The sequence below is a fragment of the Rhinoraja longicauda genome, chromosome 41 (assembly GCF_053455715.1).
Source record: "Rhinoraja longicauda isolate Sanriku21f chromosome 41, sRhiLon1.1, whole genome shotgun sequence".
NCBI classification, from domain to species: Eukaryota; Metazoa; Chordata; class Chondrichthyes; order Rajiformes; family Arhynchobatidae; genus Rhinoraja; species Rhinoraja longicauda.
The window spans coordinates 10597519-10617777 of record NC_135993.1 but is presented as its reverse complement, the minus strand read 5'-3'; the positions used below and the strand labels follow the sequence as shown (position 1 = coordinate 10617777).

General features: G+C 49.6%; 1 pseudogene across 1 annotated transcript in view; it reads right to left on the bottom strand.

The window, feature by feature from the left end:
- LOC144611743 (mitogen-activated protein kinase kinase kinase kinase 5-like) overlaps positions 1–20259 on the bottom strand; it is an 83322-nt pseudogene that overhangs the window by 42056 nt on the left and 21007 nt on the right. Inside the window, exons 3-7 of the transcript XR_013549573.1 lie at positions 16600–16690; positions 12140–12204; positions 9139–9194; positions 4572–4619; positions 2475–2517 (exon numbers count right to left, since the gene is read on the bottom strand). The product of XR_013549573.1 is annotated as a mitogen-activated protein kinase kinase kinase kinase 5-like (transcript). The remainder of the gene's footprint in view (positions 1–2474; positions 2518–4571; positions 4620–9138; positions 9195–12139; positions 12205–16599; positions 16691–20259) is intronic.

Here is a 20259-nt window from a genome sequence, read left to right as displayed (position 1 = left end):
CCCTAGTGAGACCGCACCTGGAGTACTGTGTGCAGTTTTGGTCTCCAAGTTTGAGGATGGATATTCTTGCTATTGAGGGCGTGCAACGTAGGTTTACTAGGTTAATTCCCGGAATGGCGGGACTGTCATATGTTGAAAGACTGGAGCGACTAGGCTTGTATACACTGGAATTTAGAAGAATGAGAGGGGATCTTATCGAAACATATAAGATTATTAAGGGGTTGGACACGTTAGAGGCAGGAAACATGTTCCCAATGTTGGGGGAGTCCAGAACCAGGGGCCACGGTTTAAGAATAAGGGGTAGGCCATTTAGATCAGAGATGAGGAAAAACTTTTTTTACAACAGAGAGTTGTGAATCTGTGGAATTCTCTGCCTCAGAGGGCAGTGGAGGCCAATTCTCTGAATGCATTCAAGAGAGAGCTAGATAGAGCTCTTAAGGATAGCAGAGTCAGGGGGTATGGGGAGAAGGCAGGAATGGGGTACTGATTGAGAATGATCAGCCAGGATCACATTCAATGGGGGTGCTGGCTCGAAGGGCCGAATGGCCTCCTCCTTCACCTATTGTCTATTGTCTAATACCAAGGTTTGGTTTTGATTCTGCAAGTTAAAATTACTAAAGGCTGGATTTTACAGTGTTTAATAGATCCTCATTGCACAAGTGTCAATGGTAGTTATTGCTTGTTAAATGAATGGCCTCCATATGCTGACAGACTGTGTTCTTAAGAGACAATGTGTTTACTGCAGGGAGGTTACATCGAAACAGTTTTTCCCCCTATACTGTTTAAATCCAGGACATCTTTTTTTCTCCTTGTCAATTTCCACTTTAAAACAGCTCTCTAGTTTCCGATCGATGCCATGTTCTAGTCAATTTGGTCCGCTGAATACATATAAAAAAACCCTGATTCACCACCAACGTTATGTCCAATTCACCTGCAAACGCCTTTGGAGTGTGGGAGGAAACCGGAGCACCCGGAGAAAACCCACGCAGGTCACGGGGAGAACGTACAAACTCCGTACAGACAGCACCTGTAGTCGGGATCGAACCTGAGTCTCCGGCGCTGTGAGGCAGCAGCTCTACTCATTGCGCCCAGTTAGTCCAGAACTTTGTCTCTTTTTGGGGGGGAAACTAGCATCTGCGGTTCCTTGATTCTGGCACTTTACAAAGGATTGCTTTGTTTCAGTGGAACTTCACCAATCTAGGTGTGAGAATCTACGCTATTAGCTAATATAAAATGGATGCTTATTTTCAGTAGAAAGCAGTAGGATGGAGGCTTGTGGTAGAAATGGTATCATCGGCAATGGAATGTGTTTGGCCCTTCAGGAGTGATGGGGAGTAGACAGAGAAGTATAGGGGTTCTTTGTTCTGAAATGACTGATAAGTTTCTTTCTCAATAACAACTCCTTATATGTGTGCGTGTGAAAGTAGGAAAAGTTTCGAATCCACTCGAGGTAAATTGATGCGTTTCCCCGAAAGCAGATGACTTATATTAATGGTTTGGTTTCTGAGCATGTGACCTGTATTATAAGAAAATAACTGCAGATGCTGGTACAAATGTCACAAAATGCTGGAGTAACTCAGCAGGTCAGGCAGCATCTCGGGAGAGAAGAAATGGGTGACGATTCGGGTCGAGACCCTTCTTCAGATGACCTGTATTAATGATTTTGTTTCCTCTGTAACAATAGACAATAGACAATAGACAATAGGTGCAGGAGTAGGCCATTCAGCCCTTCGAGCCAGCACCGCCATTCAATGCGATCATGGCTGATCACTCTCAATCAGTACCCCGTTCCTGCCTTCTCCCCATACCACCTCACTCCGCTATCTTTAAGAGCTCTATCCAGCTCTCTCTTGAAAGCATCCAACGAACTGGCCTCCACTGCCTTCTGAGGCAGAGAATTCCACACCTTCACCACTCTCTGTGGAAATTGTATTGGAATTGTAATCGGTCCTGTAAGGTTAGCTCTGATTCTCTCTCCACAGATGCCGCCTGACCTGATGAGTGTTTGGGACTCAGGGAGATAAGTGTCGGAAGGAGAGGAAAGGAGCAGGGGAGGTGGGAGATGGTTCAAGATGGTGGCACGGTGGCACAGCGGTAGAGTTGCTGCCTCACGGCGCCGGAGACCCGGGTTCGATCCCGTCTACGGGCGCCGTCTGTACGGAGTTTGTACGTTCTCCCCGTGACCTGCGTTGGTTTTCTCCAAAATCTTCGGTTTCCTCCCACACTCCAAAGACGTGCAGGTTTGTAGGTTAATTGGCTGGGCAAATGTAAAAATTGTCCCTAGTGTGTGTAGGATAGTGTTAGTGTGCGGGGATCGCTGGGCGGCACGGACTCAGTGGGCCGAAAGGCTGGCTTCCGCTCTGCAACTCTAAACCAAACTAAACCAAGCTGAACCAAACTAAACTAGACTAAACTAAGGTTGAAAAGCCGTTTGGGAAGATCGAGCAGCCGGGACTGACAATCTGGTGACTCACCGAGCTTTACATCGCCGTTGTCATCGATGAGAATGTTTGCGCCCTGCAGAGGGAAGATAACACGATAGCTTTAAACAAACAAGGAGCGATCTGAGGAAAGACGTTCTTGCCATAGAGGGAGTACAGAGAAGGTTCACCAGATTGATTCCTGGGATGGCGGGACTTGCATATGAAGAAAGACTGGATAGACTCGGCTTGTACTCGCTGGAATTTAGAAGATTGAGGGGGGATCTTATAGAAACATATAAAATTCTTAAGGGGTTGGACAGGCAGGAAGATTGTTCCCGATGTTGGGGAAGTCCAGAACAAGGGGTCACAGTTTAAGGATAAGGAGGAAGTCTTTTAGGATCGAGATGAGAACGTTTTTTTTTCACACAGAGAGTGGTGAATCTGTGGAATTCTCTGCCACAGAAGGTAGTTGAGGCCAGTTCATTGGCTATATTCAAGAGGGAGTTAGATGTGGCTCTTGTGGCTAAAGGGATCAGGGGGTATGGAGAGAAGGCAGGTACGGGATACTGAGTTGGATGATCAGCCATGATCATATTGAATGGCGGTGCAGGCTCGAAGGGCCGAATGGCCTACTCCTGCACCTATTTTCTATGTTTCTACGTTTCTATGATCTCCCCCTGTTGCAATCACGTTGAACCTGACACACCCCACACAAACACAACACGCAAGTTCGGTATCTCGACTGTGATCCCAGCTCATAGGTCACTTGTGCTAAACATTCTCGCCGGCTCAGCTGCTGTGTGTATCAAACCATCGCAGTTTTGTACAAATTAACCATAAATACACCGAGTTTATAGTTTTGAAAGCAGTATTTTCTCTCCCCGAAGAAGCAAAACTGGAAACGACGGATGAAACGCAGGTCTGATACACGCGGCAGTTCAGCCGGTGAGAATGTTTAGCACTAGTGACCTTTGACCTTGGGCATGCACGATCGAGATACCAAACTCACTTATTGACTTCCAATGATCAATAGTGCTTTATTCTCAAAATGCTGGAGTAACTCAGCAGGTCAGGCAGCATCTCAGGAGAGAAGGAATGGGTGACGTTTCAGGTCGAGACCAAGGGTCGAAACGTCACCCATCCCTTCTCAATAGACAATAGACAATAGGTACAGGAGGAGGCCATTCGGCCCTTCGAGCCAGCACCGCCATTCAATGTGATCATGGCTGATCATTCTCAATCAGTACCCCGTTCCTGCCTTCTCCCCATACCCCCTGACTCCGCTATCCTTAAGAGCTCTATCTAGCTCTCTCTTGAATGCATTCAGAGAATTGGCCTCCACTGCCTTCTGAGGCAGAAAATTCCACAGATTCACAACTCTCTGACTGAAAAAGTTTTTCCTCATCTCAGTTCTAAATGGCCTACCCCTTATTCTTAAACTGTGTGGCCCCTTGTTCTGGACTCCCCCAACATTGGGAACATGTTTCCTGCCTCTAACGTGTCCAACCCCTTAATAATCTTATACGTTTCGATAAGATCTCCTCTCATCCTTCTAAATTCCACTGTATACAAGCCTAGTCGCTCCAGTCTTTCAACATATGACAGTCCCGCCATTCCGGGAATTAACCTAGTAAACCTACGCTGCACGCCCTCAATAGCAAGAATATCCTTCCTCAAATTTGGAGAGCAAAACTGCACACAGTACTCCAGGTGCGGACTCACTAGGGCCCTGTACAACTGCAGAAGGACATCTTTGCTCCTATACTCAACTCCTCTTGTTATGAAGGCCAACATTCCATTGGCTTTCTTCACTCCCGAGATGCTGCCCGACCCGCTGAAATACGTTTTGTTGCATATTGACAGATAGATTACAGAGCCTCGAACTCTGATCGAGCTTCACTGGCTTTATCTTGCACTAAACGTTGTTCACGTTATGGACACAAGATGCTGGAGTAACTCAGCGGGACAGGCAGCATCTCTGGAGAGAAGGAATGGGCGGCATCTCGAGAAACCCTCTAGTAGTTACGTATTCTGACTGCTGGCTGGTACAGCAAAACAATGTCTTGAAATCATATATTCGCTCTTAGCTTGGTGCGGGATGGGCAGTTTACCATAAAGGAATAAAAAGATGGTGCTGCAATATCTTACCTTAATATCGCGGTGTATTTTCCCCTGATTGTGCAGATATTCCAAACCCTAAATGTGAACAAAGGAAAGAAAGGTTTTAGTTCAGTTTGGTTTCGTTTCGTGTAGAGATACAGCACAGAAACAGGCCCCTCGGCCCGTCGAGCCCATGCCGACCAGCTCTGTGTTATCCCACTTCCTCATCCGCTCCCTACACACCAGGGGGAAATTTTACTGAGGGCCAATAGACTCGCAAACCCACACGCCTTTGGAGTGTGGGAGGAAACCGGAGCACCCGGAGGAAACCCCAGGTAAATCATGCGAACTCCACGCACACAGCACCCGAGGTCAGGATCGAAACGGGGTCTCCGGCGCTGTGAGGCAGCAGCTTTATCCGCTGCGCCACCGTGATGGATTTTCCTTAATCTTGCTCGTCAGTTTAGTTTAAAGGTACAGCGTGGAAACAGGCCCTTCGGCCCACCGAGTCCGCGCCGACCAGCGATCCCCGCACACTAACACCATCCTACACACACTAGGGACAATTTACCCTTATTCAAAGTCAATTAACCTACAAACCTGCACGTCTTTGGAGTGTGGGAGGAAACCGGAGATCTCGGAGAAAACCCACGCAGGTCACGGGGAGAACGTACAAACTCCGTGCAGACAGCACCCGTAGTCGGGATGGAACCCGGGTCTCCGGCGCTGCATTCGCTGTAAGGCAGCAACTTTACCGCCGCGCCACCATGACCACACAGCTATCAGTGATATTTTCTCCCAACTCTTTGCCTTCCAAAGTTTTTAAGCAATCCCTCGCTAGATTCTCTCTACTCCCGATGGGTCTCCCCTGCTTTCTCCTCACGAGACCTGCCGTAAACTTTGTTGTACGCTCCCCCTCAGTTCCCAGCAAGAACATAAACAGGATGCCATCTTACCTTGAACTAGGGTGGCCTGTATTAGCCGGGACATCCCGTATTTTGGGCTAATTAGTTTGTCCCGTACGGGACCGCCCTTGTCCCGTATTAGTAGTAGGCTTGCCAACTTCCCCGCTCCTAAATACGGGACAAAGGGTGACATCACCGCCCCACGTGACCTCGCCCAGCCAGCGGCCACGTGCTCCCGCTCCACCAATGGCTTCCGCCATTGGTGGAGTGGGAGCACGTGGCCGCTGGCTGGGTGAGGTCACGTGGGGCGCGGGGCGGTGACGTCACCCTTTGTCCCTTATTTGGGAGCGAGGAAGTTGGCAACCCTACCTTGAACAGAATCACCAAAAGCAGTAAACCAAAACAGACAATAAACCAACAAAGGTCAGGATCGGACCCCCGGCCTCTGGTGCCGTGAGGAAGCAACTCCACCCTGTTCTTCCAATCTTTATCCCAGATCCCATTTGATGGAGATTATATCAAAGATTCAGCTGGGCGGCACGGTGGCGCAGCGGTAGAGTTGCTGCCTCACAGCGCCAGGGACCTGAGTTTGATCCTGACCACGGGCGCTGTCTTAAACCTTCTCCCCCGTGACCTGCGCGGGTTTTTCTCCGGGTGCTCCGGTTTTTTTCCCGCACTCCAAAAGCGTGCAGGTTTGTAGGTTAATTGGCTTTGGTAAAATTGTAAATTGTCCCAAGTGTGTATAGGGTGGTGCTAGTGTATCGAAACGTATAGGATTATTAAGGGGTTGGACACGTTAGAGGCAGGAAACATGTTCCCAATGTTGGGGGAGTCCAGAACCAGGGGCCACAGTTTAAGAATAAGGGGTCGGCCATTTAGAACGGAGATGAGGAAAAACCTTTTCAGTCAGAGAGTTGTGAATCTGTGGAATTCTCTGCCTCAGAAGGCAGTGGAGGCCAATTCTCTGAATGCATTCAAGAGAGAGCTAGATAGAGCTCTTAAGGATAGCGGAGTCAGGGGGTATGGGGAGAAGGCAGGAACAGGGTACTGATTGAGAATGATCAGCCATGATCACATTGAATGGCGGTGCTGGCTCGAAGGGCCGAATGGCCTCCTCCTGCACCTATTGTCTATTGTCTATTGTCTAATATTGTATGAGGTGATTGCTGATCAGTGTAGTGTGAGAAAATAACTGCAGATGCTGGTGCAAATCGAAGGTATTTATTCACTAAATGCTGGAGTAACTCAGCGGGTCAGGCAGCATCCCAGGAGAGAAGGAATGGGTGACGTTTCGGGTCGAGACCCTTCTTCAGAATCCTTCTGGTCAGTGTGGAGCCGTTAGGCCGGAGGGCCTGCGTTTGAGCTGTATCTCGAAAGCAAGAAGGCTGCCTTAGTTTTTGCCGCGGTCCGTCGTCACCTATTGCTCTGCCTCCTATGGTACAGTGACCAAATTTAACGTTCAAGCCTTGACTGGTCTATTCCATGGGTGATACATTAGCCATCATGCCAGAAGTGTAACACCTCTCTCCTGAGTTTAGTTTAGTTTAGTTTAGAGACACAGCGCAGAAATGGGCCCTTTTGGCCCACAGAGTCCACGCTGACCAATGAATACCCACCCGTTCACCAGTTCTATCCTACACACACTAGGGACAATTTACAGAAGCCAAATTACAGAAGCCAATTAACCTACAAACCTGCACGTCCTTGGAGTGTGGGAGGAAACCGGAGCACCCGGAGAAAACCCACGCAGGTCACGGGGAGAACGTACAAACTCCGTACAGACAGCGCCCGTAGTCAGGATCAAACCCGGGTCTCCGGCTCTGTGAGGCGGCAACTCTACCGCTGCACCCCGTGCCTGGCTCTGACGATGTTTCGGATTCTTCTTCTGACGAAGGGTTCTGACCCAAAACTTCGCCTGTCCATTTCCCTCCACAGATGCTGCCTGACACACTGAGTTCCTCCAGCACTTTGTGTTTTGCCCCAGTTATTCTTTCGCTGGGTGTAACGGTGTCAATGCACTCTTTGAAGAAGTCTAGTTTAGTTTAGTTTAGTTTAGAGTTACGGCACGGAAACAGGCCCTTCGGCCCATCAAGGTTATACCGACCAGCGATCTCCGCACACTGACACTATCCTACAAACACGAGGAACTATTTTTTACATTTACACCAAGCCAATTAACCTACAATCTTTGGAGTGTGGGAGGAAACCGGAACACCCAGGGAAAACCCACGCAGGTCACGGGGAGAACGTGCAAACTCCGTACAGACAGCACCCGTAGTCGGGATCGAACCCGGGTCTCTGGCGCTGTGAGGCAGCAACTCTACCGCTGCCAGTTCTTCCTCACATTTTCTTGTGGGGCAGAATGAGGCCATTCAGCCCATTAATTCAGTGCCACCAGCACGGTGGAACAGCGGTAGAGTTGCTGCCTCACAGCGCCAGAGACCCGGGTTCAATCTTGACCACGGGTGCCGTCTGTACGGAGTTTGTACGTTCTCCCCATGGATAACCGTGTGGGTTTTCTCCGGGTGCTTCGGTTTCCTCCCACACTCCAGGTTTGTAGGTTAATAGGCTGCTGTAAAAATTGTAAATTGGCCCTAGTGCGTGTAGGGTAGTGTTAGTGTGCGGGGATCGCTGGTCGGCGCGGAGTGCCTGTACGTCTTTAGAGTGTAGGAGGAAACAAAATATCTCAGAGAAAACCCACGCGGGGTCACGGGGAGAACGGAATAAGGAAGTTTACCAAAGTGCTGGGTGTTGTGTGCCTGTTAATAAACGTGACTAAAATACACGCTGTTGGTAGCCACTGTCGCACGTTCCAGTGTGGGAGCCAGACACAGTTGTGAGAAACCTAGAGCGGAGATTAGACAACAGGAGGCATCTGTTGTCATCAGCTGACACCAAACACAGTCACCTCGAGAGTCAAGGGTCAAGGGAGACAAGAGTCAAGGTTCGAGTCAGGATACAAGGATCAAGGGAGTCAAGAGTCAAGTCAGGATACAAGGGTCAAGAGTCAAGGGTCAAGTCAGGATTCAAGGGTCACGGGTCGAGTCAGGATACAAGGGACAAGGGTCAAGGCTCAAAGGTCAAGAGCCAAGGGTTGTCCAGAGTCAAAAGTCAAAGGTCAAGAGTGTTTTATTGTCATATGTCCCAGATAGAACAATGTCTTGAGTAAGAAGGAACTGCAGATGCTGGTTTAAACCGAAGATAGACACAAAGTGCTGGAGTAACTCAGCGGGACAGGCAGCATCTCTGGAGAGAAGGAATGGGTGATATCATATCATATCATATATATACAGCCGGAAACAGGCCTTTTCGGCCCTCCAAGTCCGTGCCGCCCAGTGATCCCCGCACATTAACACTATCCTACACCCACTAGGGACAATTTTCACATTTACCCAGCCAATTAACCTACATACCTGTACGTCTTTGGAGTGTGGGAGGAAACCGAAGCTCTCGGAGAAAACCCACGCAGGTCACGGGGAGAACGTACAAACTCCTTACAGTGCAGCACCTGTAGTCAGGATCGAACCTGAGTCTCCGGCGCTGCATTCGCTGTAAAGCAGCAACTCTACCGCTGCGCTACCATGCCGCTACCGTACCGTGATGTTTCGGGTCGAGACCCTTCTTCAGATAGAACAATATCTTGCAATGTTAAAGCTGTCCATCCCCTCCCCCCCCCCCCACCCCACCTCCCCCTCCCCCCTCCCCCTCACCTGTAGCGTTTCCCGGCTGATGTAAGCGATCTGCAGCTCGGACAGCGGGCCCGTGGCTGTGGAGGAGAAAACACAGAGGATGACACAGAATTTCTTCCAACAGAGATTATTAAGGGGTTGGACACGTTTGAGGCAGGAAACATGTTCCCAATGTTGGGGGAGTCCAGAACCAGGGGCCACACAGTTTAAGAATAAGGGGTAGGCCATTTAGAACGGAGATGAGGAAAATCCTTTTCAGTCAGAGAGTTGTGAATCTGTGGAATTCTCTGCCTCAGAGGGCAGTGGAGGCCAATTCTCTGAATGCATTCAAGAGAGAGCTAGATAGAGCTCGTAAGGATAGCGGAGTCAGGGGGTATGGGGAGAAGGCAGGAACGGGGTACTGATTGAGAATGATCAGCCATGATCACATTGAATGGCGGTGCTGGCTCGAAGGGCCGAATGGCCTCCTCCTGCACCTGTTGTCTATTGGCCATCAGGACTGTTAACTCTTATATCACCAGGGACTAATTTACTGTATTAATTAATTTTTTGCGTTGTCTTTTAGAAATAAATTCTGTTCTGTTTTGTAGTTTTGCACAATCCGCAGGCGTTGCCACTTTCATTTCACTGCACATCGTGTATGTGTACGTGACTAATAAAGTAGACTTGACCTAACCGGGTTACCTGCCCGCTGGGACAGGCCCCGGTGTTCATGGGAAGCCAGAGCCTCAGACACACGGTCAATGCGAGAGTCGTTCATCAACAATGGTTCCACACCCACTGTTTGACATAGACATAGAAAATAGGTGCAGGAGGAGGCCATTCGGCCCTTCGAGCCTGTACGCACCGCCATTCAATATGATCATGGCTGATCATCCAACAGTATCCCGTACCTGCCTTCTCTCCGTACCTCCTGATCCCTTTAGCCACAAGGGCCACATCTAACTCCCTCTTAAATATAGCCAATGAACTGGCCTCAACTACCTTCTGTGGCAGAGAATTCCACAGACTCACCACTCTCTGTGTGAAAAAAAACGTTCTCATCTCGGTCCTAAAAGACTTCCCCCTTATCCTTAAGCTGTGACCCCTGGTTCTGGACTTCCCCAACATCGGGAACAATCTTCCTGCATCTAGCCTGTCCAACCCCTTAAGAATTTTATATGTTTCTATAAGATCCCCCCTCAGTCTTCTAAATTCCAGCGAGTACAAGCCCAGTCTATCCAGTCTTTCTCCATATGAAAGTCCTGCCATCCCAGGGATCAATCTGGGCACTGAGAGCCCTACCATGACGCCATTGGTGGAGCGGGGGCACGTGGCTGGGTGAGGTCACGTGGGGCGCGGGGCGGTGACGTCACCCTATGTCCCTTATTTGGGAGGGAGGAAGTTGGCAACCCCTACCCTGATGTGAAAATGTTTCCCTGTGAGCACATCCATGCTGGGCCACTCCACCACTCTCCGAGCGCTGGTCTCAGAAGTGGATCTGCAATCACTCGTGACAATCGGCTCCATTATGTTGACCGTCTGGCCTCTGGCGCTGTCAGGCAGCAACTCTGCCGTCACGCCACCGCGCCGCCCACAGCTGATACCAAGCAAATGGAGCCACCGTTTGGCATCACAGTGTCACGGAGTCATAGAGTGATACAGCGTGGAAACAGGCCCTTTGTCCCAACTCGCCCAACAATGTCCCAGCTACCCTAGTCCCACTTGCCAACACTTGGCCCATATCCCTCCAAACCTGTCCTATCCATGTACCTGTTCAACTGTTTCTTAAACGACGGGATAGTCCCAGCCTCAATCACCTCCTCTGGCAGCTTGTTCCATACACCCACCACCCTGTGTGTGGAAAGGTACCCCTCGGATTCCTATTAAATCTTTTCCCCTTCACCTTGAACCTGTGTCCTCTGGTCCTCGATTCCCCTACTCTGGGTAAAAGACTCTGTGCATCTACCCGATCTATTCCTCTCATGATTTTGTACACCTCTATAAGGTCTCCCCTCATCCTCCTGCGCTCCATGGAATAGAATCCCAGCCTGCTCAACCTCTCCCTGTAACCACACCTGCAACGGGCCCCAACTTTAGCAACAACCTCTCCCTGTAGCTCACACCCTCTAGTCCTGGCAACATCCTTGTAAATCTTCTCTGAACCCTTCCAAGCTTGATAACATCTTTCCTATAACATGGTGCCCAGAACTGAACACAATATTCTAAATGCGGTCTCACCAACGTCTTATACAACTGCAACATGACCTCCCAGCTTCTATACTCAATACTCTGACTGATGAAGGCCAATGGGCCAAAAGCCTTTTTGACCACCTTATCTACCTGTGACTCGACCTTCAAGGAACCTTGCACCTTTACTCCTAGATCCCTCTGCTCTACAACACTACCCAGAGGCTGACCATTCACTGTGCAGGTCCTGCCCTTGTTCGACGTCCCAAAATGCAACACCTCACACTTCTCTGTGACTATTCCATCAACAATAGTCAGCGGTAGATGTCGGGGCTCACGTTGTCGACCTCCTCATGGTGTGTCCTGTCAACTGACCTCGGTCAGGCGAACGACAACAAACACAGACAGCAGAAATAGCAGAAACAACAACGAACAAACAACAACAGCTTGCCGCCCAACCTCAGTCAAGCTGCTGCTTGGGGCCAACCCGGAGCACGCGCCCTCCTCAGGGCGGGCACCCATGGATATCGTGCCGGTTGGCATCACCCTGCCCCGATAGGCCAATGTGCCAAGAGCCGAAGACCGCCATCGTTGAACATCTGCCGCAGACCCACAATCCTGCTCCAAGAAAAGTGACCGCTCCCGCCTGAAGACCCCTGGGTACACCCTGGTCGCTCACACCGACGGCCACACTCACGGATTGCCTCTCTTGTCTAGGGCACTTGGAGGGCCATTACATAACCTCTGCTGCCTCCAACGCAAGAAGAAGAAGAGGAGGAGGAGGCAGTACATGACAGCGGAGTGATCTCCAGAGGGAGACAATTGGTTTCAAGTTGAAGAAAGGGGTACGTACCGTGGTAAATATCCTGTAGTGATCCAGTGCCACAGAACTCCATACAAATCCACAACCTGTTGGACCTGGTGTAACATTAAAGAACACAGCACCCATCAGGCAAAGTGGGACTCAACATACAACAACATACAACCAGTCATCAACCAGTACTCCATCCAAGGACCCAAACAGTCTTTCCAGGTGAGACAGAGGTTCACCTGCACCTCCTCCAACCTCATCTATTGTATCCGCTGTTCCAGGTGTCAACTTCTCTACATCGGCGAAACCAAACGCAGGCTCGGCGATCGTTTCGCTCAACACCTTCGCTAAGTCCGCCTTAACCAACCTGATCTCCCGGTGGCTCAGCACTTCAACTCCCCCTCCCACTCCCAGATTGGCCTTTCTGTCATGGGCCTCCTCCAGTGCCATAGTGAGGCCCACCGGAAATTGGAGGAACAGCACCTCATATTTCAGCCCAGCGGTATGAACATTGACTTCTCTAACTTTAGATAGTTCCTCTGTCCCTCTCTTCCCCTCCCCCTTCCCAGTTCTCCCTCTATCTTCCTGTCTCCACCTATATCCTTCCTTTGTCCCGCCCCCCTGACATCAGTCTGAAGAAGGGTCTCGACCCGAAACGTCACCCATTCCTTCTCTCCTGAGATGCTGCCTGACCTGCTGAGTTACTCCAGCATTTTGTGTTTACCATTGACTTATGACAAATGTCAATTGTCCTGAGTGTGTGTAGGATAGTGTGAATGTGCGGGGATGGCTGGTTGGGCCGAATGATCTGTTTCCACACTGTATCTCTAAAATAAACCAAACTGAACCATCCTACCACAGCCAGAGAGCAGTGCTGAACTACTATCTACCTCATTGGTGACCCTCGGACTATCTTTGATCGGACTTTGCCGGCTTTACCTTGCACTAAACGTCATTCCCTTATCATGTATATATACACTGTAAATAGACAATAGACAATAGACAATAGGTGCAGGAGGAGGCCATTCGGCCCTTCGAGCCAGCACCGCCATTCAATGTGATCATGGCTGATCATTCTCAATCAGTACCCCGTTCCTGCCTTCTCCCCATAACCCATGACTCCGCTATCCTTAAGAGCTCTATCTAGCTCTCTCTTGAATGCATTCAGAGAATTGGCCTCCACTGCCTTCTGAGGCAGAGAATTCCACAGATTCACAACTCTCTGACTGAAAAAGTTTTTCCTCATCTCCATTCTAAATGGCCTACCCCTTATTCTTAAACTGTGGCCCCTGGTTCTGGACTCCCCCAACATTGGGAACATGTTTCCTGCCTCTAACGTGTCCAACCCCTTAATAATCTTATACGTTTCGATAAGATCTCCTCTCATCCTTCTAAATTGCAGTATATACAAGCCTAGTCGCTCACAAGCCTAGTCGCTCCAGTCTTTCAACATATGACAGTCCCGCCATTCCGGGAATTAACCTAGTAAACCTATGCTGCACGCCCTCAATAGCAAGAATATCCTTCCTCAAATTTGGAGACAATGGCTCGATTGTAATCGATTGTCTTTCGGCTGAGTGGATAGCAAAGTATTGTCACGTGTACCTCGATAGACGTGACCATAATCTAAACTAAACTAAACACTCTGTCCACTTTAGCGTATTCTTTGATGAAGACATCACTCCAGAGCATCCTTACAGCAACTACACACGTTTTCTAAAGCTCAGTCTCTCCGGGCTGTGATCGGGAGAGAGGGATAGAAGGTGGAAAGGTGGAGAAGGACAGAGAGATGGAGTAAAATCAACAGATTAGGGTGGCACGGTGGCACAGCGGTAGAGTTGCTGCCTCACAGCACCGGAGACCCGGGTTCGATCCCGACTACGGGCGCCGTCCGTACGGAGTTTGTACGTTCTCCCCGTGACCCGCGTGGGTTTTCTCCGAGATCTTCGGTTTCCTCCCACACTCCAAAGACGTGCAGGTTTGTAGGTTAATTGGCTTGGTATAAGTGTAAAAATTGTCCCTAGTGTGTGTAGGATAGTGTTAGTGTGCGGGGATCGCTGGTCGGCGCGGACACGGTGGGCCGAAGGGCCTGTTTCCGCGCTGTATCTCTAAACTAAACTAAAGTAAACTAAATTAAAAAATATAAATAGAGTTCTCATCACCGAATCTTTCCCTTTTTCTGCCAGCATAATGTTGACTCTGTCCCAAATTTGGTTTGGTTTATTAGTCCCACCCACCCAAGTATATTGTCATATCCAAGCACCTGTCCAAATATCTTTGAGGAAGGATGTTCTTGCTATGGAGGGCGTGCAGCGTAGGTTCACTAGGTTAATTCCCGGAATGGCGGGACTGTCGTATGTTGAAAGGCTGGAGCGATTGGGCTTGTATACACTGGAATTTAGAAGGATGAGGGGGGATCTTATTGAAACATATAAGATAATTAGGGGATTGGACACATTAGAGGCAGATAACATGTTCCCAATGTTGGGGGAGTCCAGAACAAGGGGCCACAGTTTGAGAATAAGGGGTAGGCCATTTAGAACGGAGATGAGGAAGAAATTTTTCAGTCAGAGGGTGGTGAAGGTGTGGAATTCTCTGCCTCAGAAGGCAGTGGAGGCCAGTTCGTTGGATGCTTTCAAGAGAGAGCTGGATAGAGCTCTTAAGGATAGCGGAGTGAGGGGGTATGGGGAGAAGGCAGGAACGGGGTACTGATTGAGAGTGATCAGCCATGATCGCATTGAATGGCGGTGCTGGCTCGAAGGGCTGAATGGCCTACTCCTGCACCTATTGTCTATTGTCTATTGTCTATTGTCTAAATGCTGTATTAGTCCCTGCCTCAACCACCTCCTTTGGCAGCTCGTTCCATACACCCACCACCCTCTAAGTGAGAATGATGGCCCTTAGGTTTCAATTAAATCTTTCTCACCTCACCTTAAATCTATATCCTGTAGTTCTTGATCCCCGGTGATCAAAGACTGTGAATTCATGCGGTCTATTTAGTTTTTGTGCAGTTTAGAGACACAGCGCGGAAACAGGCCCTTCGGCCCACCGGGTCCACGCCGACCAGCGATCCCCGCACACTCACACTATCCTACACACTCTAGGGGCAATTTTTACATGAACCAAGCCAATTAACCTACAAACCTGTAGGAATAAAACTGCAGATGCTGGTTAAAATTGAAGGTAGACACAAAATGTTGGAGTAACTCAGCGGGTCAGGCAGCATCTCGGGAGAGAAGGAATGGGTAATGTTTCGGGTCGAGACACAGTCTGAAGAAGGGTCTCGACCCGAAACTTCACCCATTCCTTGTCTCCCGAGAAACAGCCTGACCCGCTGAGTTACTCCAGCATTTAGTGTGAACGTACAAACTTGCACGTCTGTGGGAGGAAATCGAACATCTCGGAGAAAACCCACGCAGGTCACGGGGAGAACATACAAACCCCATACAGACAGCGCCCGTAGTCGGGATGGAACCCAGGTCTCCGGCGCTGCGTTCGCTGTAAGGCAGCAACTCTACCGCTGCACCACCGTGCCTTACACATCTCTATAAGGTCACCCCTCAGCCTCCTGTGCTGCTGGGAATAAAATCCTCCTAGACAATAGATAATAGGTGCAGGAATAGGCCATTCGCCCCTTCGAGCCAGCACCGCCATTCAATGTGATCATGGCTGATCATTCTCAATCAGTACCCCGTTCCTGCCTTCTCCCCCATACCCCCTGACTCCGCTATCCTTAAGAGCTCTATCTAACTCTCTCTTGAATGCATTCAGAGAATTGGCCTCCACTGCCTTCTGAGGCAGAGAATTCCACAGATTTACAACTCTCTGACTGAAAAAGTTTTTCCTCATCTCAGTTCTAAATGGCCTACCCCTTATTCTTAAACTGTGGCCCCTTGTTCTGGACTCCCCCAACATTGGGAACATGTTTCCTGCCTCTAACGTGTCCAACCCCTTAATAATCTTATACGTTTCGATAAGATCTCCTCTCATCCTTCTAAATTCCAGTGTATACAAGCCCAGTCGCTCCAGTTTTTCAACATATGATAGTCCCGCCATTCCGGAAATTAACCTAGTAAACCTACGCTGCACGCCCTCAATAGCAAGAATATCCTTCCTCAAATTTGGAGACCAAAACTGCACACAGTACTCCAGGTGCGGTCTCACTAGGGCCCTGTACAACTGCAGAAGGACCTCTTTGCTCCTATACTCAACTCCTCTTGTCATGAAGGCCAACATTCCATTGGCTTTCTTCACTGCCTGCTGTACCTGCATGCTTGCTTTCAGTGACTGATGCACTAGGACACCCAGATCTCGTTGTACGTCCCCTGTTGCTAACTTGACACCATTCAGATAATACTCTGCCTTCCTATTCTTACCACCAAAGTGGATAACCTCACACTTATCCACATTAAAATGCATCTGCCATGCATCCGCCCTCTCACACAACCTGTCCAAGTCACTTCTGGCAGATCGATCGTTCCAAAAACACACCACCCTCTTACCTGATGTAGCTTCCATAATATGCAACAATGTTCTGGTGTGTGCAGGATTTAACGATGGATATCTCTTGCTGAATAACGGAAAAGTCGTCATCTGTAAAAAAGGAGAAAAATAATATCGTCAGGCAGTGAGGAAGACAGATTGCATCATTGCAGGACCTCAGGTGAACAGATCGCTGAGGAAAATACTCAGCAGGTCGCTCAGCATCTGTGGGGTAAGAAACCGTGTCAATGTTCCAGGTAAGCGACCTCCTCTACATCGGCGAGACCAAACGCAGGCTCGGCGATCGTTTCGCTCAACACCTTCGCTCAGTCCGCCTTAACCAAACTGATCTCCCGGTGGCTCAGCAGTTCAACTCCCCCTCCCACTCCCAGTCTGACCTTTCTGTCATGGGCCTCCTCCAGTGCCATAGTGAGGCCCACCGCAAATTGGAGGAACAGCACATCATATTTCGCTTGGGCAGCTTGCACCCCAGCGGTATGAACATCGACTTCTCCAACTTCAGATAGTTCCTCTGTCCCTCTCTTCCCCTCCCCCTTCCCAGTTCTCCCACTGTCTTCTTGTCTCCAACTACATCCTATATTTGTCCCCCTCCCCTGACATCAGTCTGAAGAAGGGTCTCGACCCGAAACGTCGCCCATTCCTTCTCTCCAGAGATGCTGCCTGACCCGCTGAGTTACTCCAGCATTTTGTGATACCTTCAGCTCGTTCCATGGTAACTATGTTCCTTAATATACTTATAAAGTGCTTTAGTATTTTAGTTTAACGTAGAGATTCAACACGGAAACAGGCCCTTCGGCCCACCGTGTCTACGCCAACCATCGATCACTCGTCCGTGTTAGCCCACTTTCACATCCACTCCCTGCACACCAGGGGCGATTTACAAAGGGCCGATTAACCCACAAACCCGCACGTCTTTGGGATGTGGGGGGGAAACCGGAGCACCCGGAGGAAACCCACCCAGTCACAGGTAGGACGTGCAAACTCCACACAGACACAGCACCCGAGGTCAGGATGGAACCCGGGTCTCCGGCGCTGTAAGGCGGCAACTCTACCCGCCGCGCCACCGTGACCGCCCTCAACGGCAGAGCTCATTTGAGAACAACAACTGTGTGTGGAGTCGAAGGAAGGGGTCGAGCCCTCGATGAATATTTCTCCTCTGCATGTACACGAGGAACATGGGATGGACACGAGGAATTCACTGAGGAGATCGGAGACGTTCTAGAATACATTCGCGAAGGTAAGGAGGAGATGGGAATACCAGGAACCGCAGATGCCGGAATCTTCAGCAAAAACAAAGTGCTGGAGGAACTCAGCGGGTCAGGCAGCATCTTTGGAGAAAAGGACGAGGTGACATTTTGGGTCGAGACCCTCCTTCGGACTATTCCTTCTGCCCAGAGATGCTGCCTGACCCGCTGAGTTACTCCAGGATTTTGTGTCTATCTTCGGGCGGTGTGAGGCAGTGGTTCGACCCGCTGCACCACTGTGCTGGATTCTCTCTAATCTTGCTCTCAATGGTCGTTTCTCCCACCTCTTTGCCTTCCAGCTTTTATGAGCAACACCTGCTACATTCTCTCTACTCCCAAAGCCCCCCCCCCCCCCCCACCAACTTTCTCCTCGCGAGACCTTCCGTATACATTGTTGAACACCCCCCTCTCCACTGGCACGAACACCAACAGGATGCCTTGCTTGCCACTGCACCTCAGTACATATGATGATAAACTGTGTATGAAGGAACTGCAGATGCTGGTTCAAGTCAAAGACGGACACAAAACGCTGGAGTAACTCAGCGGGTCGGGCAGCATCTCTGGAGAGAAGGAATGGGTGACGTTTCGGGTCGAGACCCTTCTTCAGACTTGTCGAACTAAACTCAAACTCATAACTCACTGGAGTTCACTGGAGTTTAGATGGATGAGAGGGGATCTTATAGAGACGTATAAAATTATAAAAGGACTGGACACGCTAAATGGAGGAAAAATGTTCCCAATGTTGGGGGAGTCCAGAACCAGGGGCCACACACAGTCTAAGAATAAAGGGGAGGCCGTTTAAAACTGAGGTGAGAAGGAACTTTTTCACCCAGAGAGTTGTGAATTTGTGGAATTCTCTGCCACAGAGGGCAGTGGAGGCCAATTCACTGGATGAATTTAAGAGAGAGTTAGATAGAGCTCGAGGGGCTAGTGGAATCAAGGGATACGGGGAGAAGGCAGGCACGGGTTACTGATTGTGGATGATCAGCCATGATCACAATGAATGGTCAAGTCAAGTCAAGTCAATTTTTTTTGTATAGCACATTTAAAAACAACCCACGTTGACCAAAGTGCTGCACATCTGATTAGGGAACATGCAGTGGCAGGCAGCCAAACACAACGGCGCGGCCATCTTGAACAAAATGTTTAACTAAAGCAGAATGGTGGATTGTGTAGGAAAATAACTGCAGATGCTGATTCAAATCACCTATCCCTTGAATGGCGGTGCTGGCTCGAAGGGCCAAATGGCCTCCTCCTGCACCTATTTTCTATGTTTCTGTGTAACTCAAACTCATTTCACCCTGAACGGAATAGTCAAAGCAAAACAAAGAGTGGATGACGTCACAAACACAGACCAAGAAACACAGTGCCGGAACATTCCATCCAAGGAACCTTGTGGTGTTGTTAACCAACAGTAAACAAGACAGGCACAAACAAACTGAAGGGGGAGGAGTGACTGACGTCAGCACTGCAGTCGAGTACGTTGTAGCTGAAACTGTCGCTCGTGCTAGAAACTGCTTGCGGCCCAGATACAGTCAGAACCAGACTTACATAGAAACACAGACAACAGGTGCAGGAGGAGGCCATTCGGCCCTTCGAGCCAGCACCGCCATTCATTGTAATCATGGCTGATCATCCCCAATCAGTAACCCGTGCCTGCCTTCTCCCCATATCCCTTGATTCCACTAGCCCCCAGAGCTCTATCTAACTCTCTCTTAAATCCATCCAGTGAATTGGCCTCCACTGCCCTCGGTGGCAGAGAATTCCACAAATCCACCACACTCTGGGTGAAAATGTTTCTTCTCACCTCGGTTTTAAATGGCCTCCCCTTTAGTCTTAGACTGTGTGGCCCCTGGTTCTGGACTCGCCCGACATTGGGAACATTTTTCCTGCATCTAGCTTGTCCAGTCCTTGTACAATTTTATACGTCTCTATAAGATCCCCTCTCATCCTTCTAAACTCCAGTGAGTGCAGGCCCAGTCTTTCCACTTCTGTTGGTCCCACCGTCCTGTGATCGCCAAGGCAACTATCACGTGCATTGATGTAGCGCCTGCTGGGGGAGTGTGATATGCTGTTGTCAGGCTTCCGAACGGTCCTTCCATAAGCCAGGGCCTTGTCCGATTCACCTCTGCCCCCATTGCGGACATTGGACTTTGTCTGTGGAACTGGTGCGCTACAACGCTGAGAGCTAGATTCTGCACTCTGTACCTTCCCCTTTACTCTATCAAAGCGTACAGGACGGCACGGTGGCACAGCGTTAGAGTTGCTGCCTCACAGCGCCAGAGGCCCGGGTTCCATCCTGACTACGGGTGCTGCCTGTACATTCTCCCTGTGACCATGTGGGTTTTCTCCGGGTGCTCCGGTTTCCTCCAACGTACAGATTTGTAGGTTAGTTGGCCCCTTGTAAATGTGCAG